We start from the raw sequence: 9951 nt of genomic DNA, 5'->3' as shown, positions 1-9951 counted from the left end.
AAATCGAATTCTTATCATACTTCTAGGTCAGTCAATGACATTCTATGGCTTGAGACTCGAGTATGCCTTGGATGGCAGCTTGAATTACATAGCATGGAAAGATCACATGGAGGTTGTATTAGAAGACAACGGCTTGAAGGATTTCATTGATCAAGAAATCCCAAAGCGAGGTTCAACTAATGCACTAGAGTTGGCTGAATGGAAGAAGTGTGCGGCGAGGGTGAGACAGATCATCCTTAAGGGAGTTCGAGACCATATTGTCTCGAGTCTCCATGGGAAGGATACTCCACATTCAATGTGGAAGACATTGAAGGACCTCTACCATAATAGTAGCGACCAGAGGAAATTGGCGCTCAAGGATAAGCTTCGAAGAATCAAGATGGAGAACGACGATATTATTTCCACATATCTGAACAAGCTCACCACTTGCAGAGATGAGCTTGGAAGTGTGGGAATAACTACTGTTGATGATGATATGGTGAGCCTCCCTCTCCTTGGCCTGCCAAAGAGCTGGAATAGCTACGAATGGAAGGGAGAAACTGCTGGATTGGGAACGACTGTGGTCAGATCTCATGCAGGAGGAGATTAGGAGGAGCACACGAGATGGTTATTCATCCAAGGATGATGAAGAAAATCTAGCCTTAGAAAGTAAGGCAAGGAAAGGGAAGGAGAAGGATTCTCATTCCAAATCTAATTCTTCTCATGGAGGGAAGAAGGTTGACAAGTCCAAAGTGAGATTCTTTAATTGTCACGAGATGGGTCATTATGCGACTAATTTCCCATCGAAGAAGTCCAAGAAGGGATCCTATGAAGGATTGGAAGGTGAGGCATTAGCCTCTCAGTTCAAGATGGACTTTACCCTCATCACATGCATGGTTTCATCGATGATGGGTTGTGGTTGGTTTCTTGACAGTGGAGCCTCATTCCACATGACCGACAATAAAAGTTTATTCAATACCTTGGAGGAGAAAGACCTCAAGATGCGCATAGGTATGGGTGACGATGAAAGGTATAGTGTTTGAGGAGTGGGCATGGTTGCCTTTCAGAGGGAGCATGGAGCTCTTATAACCTTGAAAGATGTGAAATATGTGCCTGGACTGAAGAAGAATTTGGTATTGATCACGATGTTGGAGGACAAAGGCTACGATGTTGTCTCCAGTAAGGGAAAGGTTTTCCTTAGACACATCACCACGGGATAGGTGAAACATATCGGTTCACGAGTTAAGAACTTGTATTCTCTTGAGGTTCAAGATGCATGCAAAGCCTTGAGGAGCAAGGCAAATGTTAGAGACTTGGTGGTTGAGAGGGAGAGTAAATTACCTCTCAACATATAGCCCCAGAAGAAGTCTCAGAAAATTGTGGAGGATCCATAATTGGAGATGCTGAGAGGAGACCGAGTGGAGGCATCCACTCATGCAGAGACCTCTAGTAGGGGGATTTCATGCCAAGTGGGTAGAGGGATCACATGCATCCATACCTCCAGGTGTGAGGTGGGGCGATGTGAAGTGATAGTCCCAAGAAGGCTGAAATTGGGCACGGTCCATTGAGAGGTTTTATCTCATGTATCGTACTTGCTACGGGAGCCCAAAGTACATGGTAGTGGGAGGAATCAGTGGGATTGATGCAGTCAAAGATCAAAGTGACAGAGGCTAGAGCAGTTAGATACCGAAGAGCACAGAGAAGGATTGGAAACAGTGCAGAAATGTTGAGTCATTAGAAGCGCAGAGTTTTTCAGTCGACAGAAGAAATAGTAGTTAGAGACTTTGATGACAGAGGCATCATTCTAATTAAGGTTGGATGTTTTTTTTTTTGTTTCTGGAGTTGTTGGAGCAACAACACTTGATAGAAGTGTTGCATGTAGAACATTCCAAAGGTTCATGATCGGGATCGAGTTGAATTCCTTTCTTGTTGAGAGGGAGCATTGAAAATAGCAACAAGAAATGATAAAAATAGAATCGAGAATATTCCAATTTTAGTTTGTCCTTGAATTTAAATTTGAATTTAGTCTCACCAGTTGCTGAAAAATAATTAATTAATTCATCTTGAGTTAATTAGTTGGAGAAATTCAAGTTAGAAGTCTTTGTGAAGTCATGCAATAGTTATCCCTTAAATTAAGGAGATTATCCCTTAATTAAGGAGATAAGGTTGAGTTATATTTGAGTTGTAATTAGTTAGCTTAGTTTACTGAGTTAAGTCCAGTTAAATTAGTTCCAAACTGTTTGAGGAACTAATTATGAGTTATCAGTCAGTTGATGCATGCATGCACTCATCTAGTGTACTCCAGATAACTGAAGATTCTCTCATCATTAACTCATGCATGTCTATTATAAGAAAGACCCAGTTGAGCTAAATGTCAAGGACAGTGCACTATTAGTTGCATGTTTTCTCCTATAAAGGAAACTCATGCATGCAGTCAAGAAAAGGTTCCTTGAGGATTGTGCAGTTCTAATAGGGTGTAGGATCAGTGTGAGTGATCAGTCTTCCACTTGGTAACAAGAGGATCACCTAGGAGAAACTGCACAAGGAAGTAGGAGCTTGGAGGGCAGAGGAGAAAGCTTGTGAGAAGCTTTGATTGCTTGTGAACATCCATGAGGATTGTACTGAGAGCTGGCTAGCTGTGAGAGCTAAGGCTTTGTATAAATCTGATGTATTTCCACCTTGTATGATAATATAGATAATGGGGTTTTTAGCTGAGGCTTTCCCCTGGGTATTTTCTGTGTTTCATGTGTATTGATTCTTCTTCTTATGGTTATATTTGTTCAGCTTTGATACAACTCGATCTTTAAGCTTTCGCAAGTTTGATAATAGAAGTAGATTATAGTATTTTACTTTGGTATATTGCATTATCGAGTTAATCTACAGTCATATTTTCTACATAGATCTCAGAGGTAGATTTGTAGAGAATTTGCAGGAAATTCTATAGATTGATGGCATTCAATATTGACATGCATCCATCAAATCATTAAGACAAATTAGAGTTTTAAAGAGAGATTTTGATTCAAAGGTATGACCTATTGAGGACCTTTTATTTATCTATATTTTCCTTTGAAATTCATTAATGGCAATTTTTCTAGAGCAATTATGATGTCCTTGTATTCTTTCAGCTCTTCATTATTCTTTCCATGGTTTCATGCTTTGGGTGTAGGACCTCAACATATTTAAGTTTTTGTTCATAAGTTATGAGTAGTTCTTATTTTGAAGAATTTTGGCCTTTGTAGATCTATTGTGTTATATGTGCCTTTGTCATTTCAGTTTAATAGTTTTTGTTTAGCAACGGTGTAAAGTCTTGATGGTTTAAGGTTTTGTCCTATTTGATATTTTAATGTTGGAAATATTGAGAAGGGGTGAATACATATTTCTCTTCAATTAATATATTTTAAATTCAGAGCATTAATTAACATTATCATCAGATGAAACATAAATCAATAATAAAAAACACCATTCAACAATGCACAATAATTAAGACAATAAACACAAGAGATTTTAGGTGGAAACCCCTCTGAGAGAAAAACCACTGAATGCTTCTTAATATTTGTCTTCAATAAAGTTTACATCAATATTTTTCAGCTCCAACTAAAGGAGGTTCCAACCCCCTGATTTACAAACTAAAACTTGAAGGACACACAAACACCCTGATTCACTAACTGCAACTGGAAGGACGGTCCAACGTCCTAGTTCACAGGCTCCAACCTGTAGGATGCTCCAACACCTTGTTTACTATCGAAAATTGGACAAATGCTACAACGCCCTATGTAGGCCCCAACCTACCCTAGCACCACCCTACCATCGTGATCAGTTTTGTGATCAGTTGGTGGACTGTGTTTCACAATTTTTCAGACTAGATCCACCTGTGTTCGATCCAATACAAGAGACACAACTATCTTCAAATAAAAACTTCGCTTTAACAATCAAATCTGCTTTTGTGCATCAAACCCTAATTTGGAAAATCCTCCGCTTACATCAACCGACCATCAACATTGTTACCATTATTGTTGTTTTACCTCTGATAAACATCTTTTTCAAGTTCCTTGCCAAAATGGTTCTTCTCAAGTTAAAAATGCCTTTATCAAACCCTAGTTGTTATTTCCACTGTTGCACTTTAGTTGAAACTCAATTCATATCCATTCTCTGCTCAACCACAAATCCTCAATCGTCTCTCTATTATCCAAAAACATTTAATTGTCAACAATGCCCTTTGTTCATCAATGGTATCAACACTTAGCATCAACAAGACAATTTAGTCCAATCAGTATAGGAGAAACATATAAAACCAAAATCAATCAAGAGTGAAAACATGAACATCAAATGATGTCTCATATCAAGAATCACAATGTCTCGCTGCCAAACCATGGAAAACCTATAATATAAGCAATCTTCATCCAACTCGTCATAAATTATATGCTCAAATCATGTCAGCCTATTATATATCATTAAAAATCATGGCACTTACATAAGCCAATTATATTGCTCAAACAATTCTTATATTGATACCAATGATATCCAACATCAGTAAATATATGCTTCAACCAACCTGTTTATCAAATCATTCATCTCATTCTTGTCAATATCATTGATCAGTATGATATATCTAGCTCATCATTTCCAGATCATGTGAAAATAATTATGCAATGCAATCTTCATCTTAACAAGTCAACCCTAACATGTCAACATTGTCAATCATTGGAATCACCAACAATCTATGGCAGATTCATTTTAGCAATATGAACCAAATCAATGATATGGTACCTAGACCAGTGAGTATTTCAATTTTTAACAGTCAAAGTTTAGTCACCACCTTCATAAACAACAATTATGCATTATCCATGTTTAGGACCAACACTTGATTACTAATTTGAGTGTTGGAATGCTCAATGCACTAATTTGAATAATATCTCCAAGTCACTATTCTCAACAACATAATCTCAAACACATTTGAAAACATTATTTAATTTGTCATGATGTCTATGCAACATAAATATTAGAGTGACTATTGATCACCAGATGGATACACAGATTTGGCCCTTGATGCAACTTTTTTCCAATCAAATCATTGCAATGCATTAACAATATGGCTCTACCTAATATTTCAGTGTTGAAAGCTTCAGAGGCTCTGTTTATTCTAATGCATCAAGATCTCAAAGGAATTCACAAGATCCATATGTTCTCAATAAAAAATGACAGTACATGGGGACCATTATTCTGTTCATGACAATAAGTCTCCAGGTTAAATTTTATCATTGATCTATTTGATGCTTGTTTCAACTCATCAAATAACTCCCTCAAAACATGTGTCAACACTTAAACTACCCAAAAGAATGCTTGTCAAAAAGGTCAACACTTAATTTGTCGAGAAGAATGCTTCAAATTATTACAATGATCATACATGAGTGACTTCCAATTAGGTCAGCTTAATTAGAGCTGCAAGTACATGTATAAATATATTCCTTTTGTGTCCAGCGTTTATCATGAAGCATAACCAATCATCCAAGACTTCAAGACAAAGAAATAAGAACCATGCTACTATGATTACTTCAAAAGTTTCTCTAGGTCAAAGACATACAAAATAATAGGGATGCATGCTTTCGTCCTCAATAGTAGTGAAGGTTGTTGAGACAATTTCTACATTGCCACAAAACATCAATGCAAGAACCCAAAATAATAGCCTTCAAAGGAAGTAACCATTAGCAACAAGACTGTAGAAGTTACAATCAAAATTCACATTGTCTTTATCCGGGTTGGCTTGCTCACATAAATTTCACAAAGGTTTATCCAAAAGTAAAACAAGATGCACGCGACAAGAGGTTAAGGCTACTTCAATTTCTTGTACAGGAGTATGCCCTAGCCAGGGTTGAAACGCACAACAAAAATTACAAATTCGAGTTCCGAGAAGCTATCATAAATGTTAGGCAATAGGGTCATAAGTCTAATGTAATAGTCAACATATGGTGATGCAAGGATTGTTCTTCATGTTTTCTCCAGGTTGTGCCGAAAACCATCAATTATTCATAACCCAAATAAGTGAGTGAGCTAGGAGATCCTTTAACGCATTGAAAAATAGGAGTCTTAGTATTAAAGAAATTTGAACTATAGCAGATAGTCTTTTTTTATATTATGTCCTTTATTCGTGCTACATGAGTTGCTTTAATTCATGCCATATACACCATATCAAAGTTACTTCAAGTGTGTGAGCCGAGTGGAATGTTTAACAAACTTGTTTGGATCAGGATTCAAGAAATAAAAAATTGCTTCAAATTTATTTGAAACAATAGGTTTAAAACCTAATGAGACCCATCCCAATAACATGAACCATATACCAATAAATCATTCAACTTTCGACCTTCCAAAATGATTTGCAAGACCATTCCTAGCTGAAAAAACCAGAGAGATTTCAGATCCTTTGCCAATTTAGATCAATTGAGTGCCTTTATATAGAGAGAATGGGAGGTTTCTTAAGGATAGGAAACTTAATTAAATTATGGAAGCTGACTTGGAGGAATAATAAAATTTGAATTTCAAATTTTATTTTAGGAGCCAAAACCCCTCCAATGTTCAATATTAACATTGTAATTTAATTTCAAGCAAATATTTTCCTTTATTTTGATATTTGAATCTTGGATTTCCCTCAAACTTGAATTTTGGATTTTATTAATTGAATTTTCTTCATCATAGAATTATACTCTTTTTCTTAATGAAGAGTTTCATAGAATAACCAATATTAAATTGAAACATCATCTCCTTTGGGGTTATTGACCATGATAAGGGGTCTTTAATCTTTCAAGAGGCATAACTTGCAAACTGTGAGGAGTCTCATGATAAGCCACACGCCGTTGAAGTTGGCATGATGAAGAGCATCAACTAACGATGGTGATGGAGGAAAATGCATTGATCTTCAACAAGTATGGGGCTATTTGCAGTTTAAATGGATTCTTGGGTTTTCTAGTCATTTGGAGCTTTAATTAATGCAAATCAGACAAATATTAAGAGCATTCAAGAACCAATGTTCGCATCAACGACAACACCATTCAACAATCTCTCCCTTTGTCATTGATGGCAAAACATGTACTCCCCCTGACTCCATGCCTTTGTTCTTCCTGACATGTTTTCTCTCCCCCTTTGACATCAATGGAAAAGGTTGGCTCCCCCTGACAATCTACCTGTTGTTGTTTACCTGTAACATACCATTGCTCCCCTTGACGAAATGCCTTCCTCTGTCTTCATGTAGGATGTTTGTCTTCCTTTAACTACTTCTATTCCTTAATGCTTGCCGCAATAACAAATTATCTCCCCTTGACACGATATGCTTCACCCAGATTTCCAGAGTTGATTCTACTTGTCGATATGCATCAATGACATGGGTCCTTTTGAGATTTTGTCCTTAAATTTTCCTGCCAAAGCTACTACTCCATTGAAATTGCTCATAATGCTTAATGTCATTCTAAATATTTTTTCATATATGTAAACTATCGACCTATCAAAAGGATAGATATTTAAAACACAAATACTACTACATAGACTCCCCCTCTTCAATGTTTACAGGAAGTCCACACGTTGGATTCTTTAGAATAATGTATGAACCAACTCTTTGGCCGGATCATCCTGAACATTCACATCTTCCAATGTACCTGTTGATTCATCATGACCTTTTGCCTTTACAAAACCTAAAAGCATGATTGTAGAGACTTTTCATCTGACCTGTTCTTCTTGTTTTTCATTTCTTCGCCAAACCTTCATGTAGCTGGTGTTAGGGTTGTCTTTCATGGAAGATTCCATCTTGAACATGCAATCATGAACTATATTTCCATAGTTATGGTATTTGTAACATTCAATGTTGGATTTGAATGACAAAGAAACTAACATAAACTTTCTATTGGCAAGGTCATTTTGGAACTTGTCTTGTGATCCTGTGAACTTGCTTCTAGGGTTTCGATAATGGCTTTGGTAATCACACCTCTCATATATTATGCAATACCTAGCCATATGCCTGAAGTTAGAACATGAAAAACAATAACCATTAAACATGTTCGGGTACTGGGATGTGTTATCTTTTCTTGAATATCTTCTGAAGTTATCCTTCTTTGGAGGAGGTGCACCCTTTTGTTAATTACTTCTTGAAGCAACAACATTTTTAACCTTCTTCTATCCTTCATTTCGATTTGGCTTCCGAGAGATCTTGCTATCAATCTTGCTCTCTAGGAACTTGGAGCTTGTGCCCTTGTTTCATGGAGCTTCACATGCTTCCTTTTCTTTTATCTTCAATTTAGCAATATCGTTATTCTTCCTTTCATCATCCAACAATTTCTCCTTCCTGAGCTTGTCTATTTCAGTTATGGCAACGTCAAGTTCTTTTTGTTTTTTACCAATATCTTCCTAAAACCAAATTTTCAATACTTTTCTTCTTTCTTCTGCTTCCTCTACTTGTAGCTTTAGAAGAGTGACATTTTTTGTTACTCTATTAAGGTCTTGTATTTGTTCCTTCTACCTTTCATTTTCTTTTCTAAGCCTGTCTATTTCTACAACAACTGCATCAAGTTCCTTTTTCTTTTGATTAACTTCAACTACGTACCTCTAATAAAATTCCTCTAATTGGCTTACTAGGTATTTCTCTTTCTTTTTTGATTCATGCACTTGGATTTTTAGAAAGGAAACTTCTTCTTCGAGTGCCTTATTTCACTTTCTTGATTTGCTAAGCTCACATAAGGCACTGAGAAATTTTGTTTCCAAGTCTACCACTTGTTCTTCCTCATCTGTTTCGTTGGAATCACAATCATCATTATTATTTTCATCTTGACTTGCATACTCCTTTTAGTAGAGATCATGGAGCTTCTTCCAAAAAATTATGGGTGATGAACATCGATTAACTTTAGCTTTTACAAGATTTGGAAGACCACTAAGAATAGTATTCATGGCTTTCGTGTTGTAATTTCTAGATTCATCGGTAGATGTGTCTCCAGAGACAACAAAGTGCCATATATAATATCCACGAGCTTTCAAATAGGCTTCCATTTTACCTTTCCAAAATATAAAACTTGATTCATTGAACAAAGGAATTGGACCAACTTGTTTCTCTTCATCAACAATAATAGGTTTTGAAATTTTTTCAATATCATGGACTTCCTTGGATTACTTTGAATGCTTGGCGGCTTACTTCATTGGCTTTCCCATCCTGATTCGCCTAAGATTTTCCTTTCAGTTATTAAGTTGTAACTAAAGGAACTCACTCTAATACCATTTGTTTTAAATACTAAGAGGGGAGTGAATCAATATTTCTCTTCAATTAGTATATTTTAACTTTAGAGCATTAATTAACATGATCATCAGATGAAACATAAATAAATAGTAAACAACACCATTCAACAATGCACAATAATGAAGACAATAGACACAATAGGTTTTAGGTGAAAACCATTCGAGGGGAAAACCACTGAATGCTTCTTAATAATTGTCTTCAATAAAATGTACATCAATATTTTTAAGCTCCAACTGAATGAGAATCCAACCCCCTGATTTATAGGCTCCAACCTAAAGGACACTCCAATGCCATGATTCACCAGCTCCAATTGGAAGGGCACTCCAACGTTTTCGTTCATAGGCTCCAACACCCTATTTACCAGTTGTAACTGGACGGACGCTCCAATGCCCTATAAAGGCTCTAACCTGCCTTAGCACCGCCCTTCTACACTGATCAATCAACATACCATGTTTCACAATTTTCAGATGGGATCCACATGTGCTCAATATAATGCAAGATACAAAACTCTCTCTAAATACAAATTATTCTTTAACAATCAAATTTGCATTTGTGCATCAAACCCTAATTTGGAAAAGCCTATGCTTACATCAACCAACCATCAACACTGTTACCAATACTGTTTTTTTGCCTCTAATAAACAACTTAGTCATGTGCCTTGCCAAAAGTCTCTACTCAAGTTACAAATGCCATTGTCAAACCCT

Source organism: Pinus tabuliformis, chromosome 2_1 (genome assembly GCF_031772625.1).
Source record: "Pinus tabuliformis cultivar Carrire ecotype Pingquan chromosome 2_1, CPIR1, whole genome shotgun sequence".
In the NCBI taxonomy this organism is placed as follows: Eukaryota; Viridiplantae; Streptophyta; class Pinopsida; order Pinales; family Pinaceae; genus Pinus; species Pinus tabuliformis.
Note: the sequence above shows the minus strand (reverse complement) of the source record.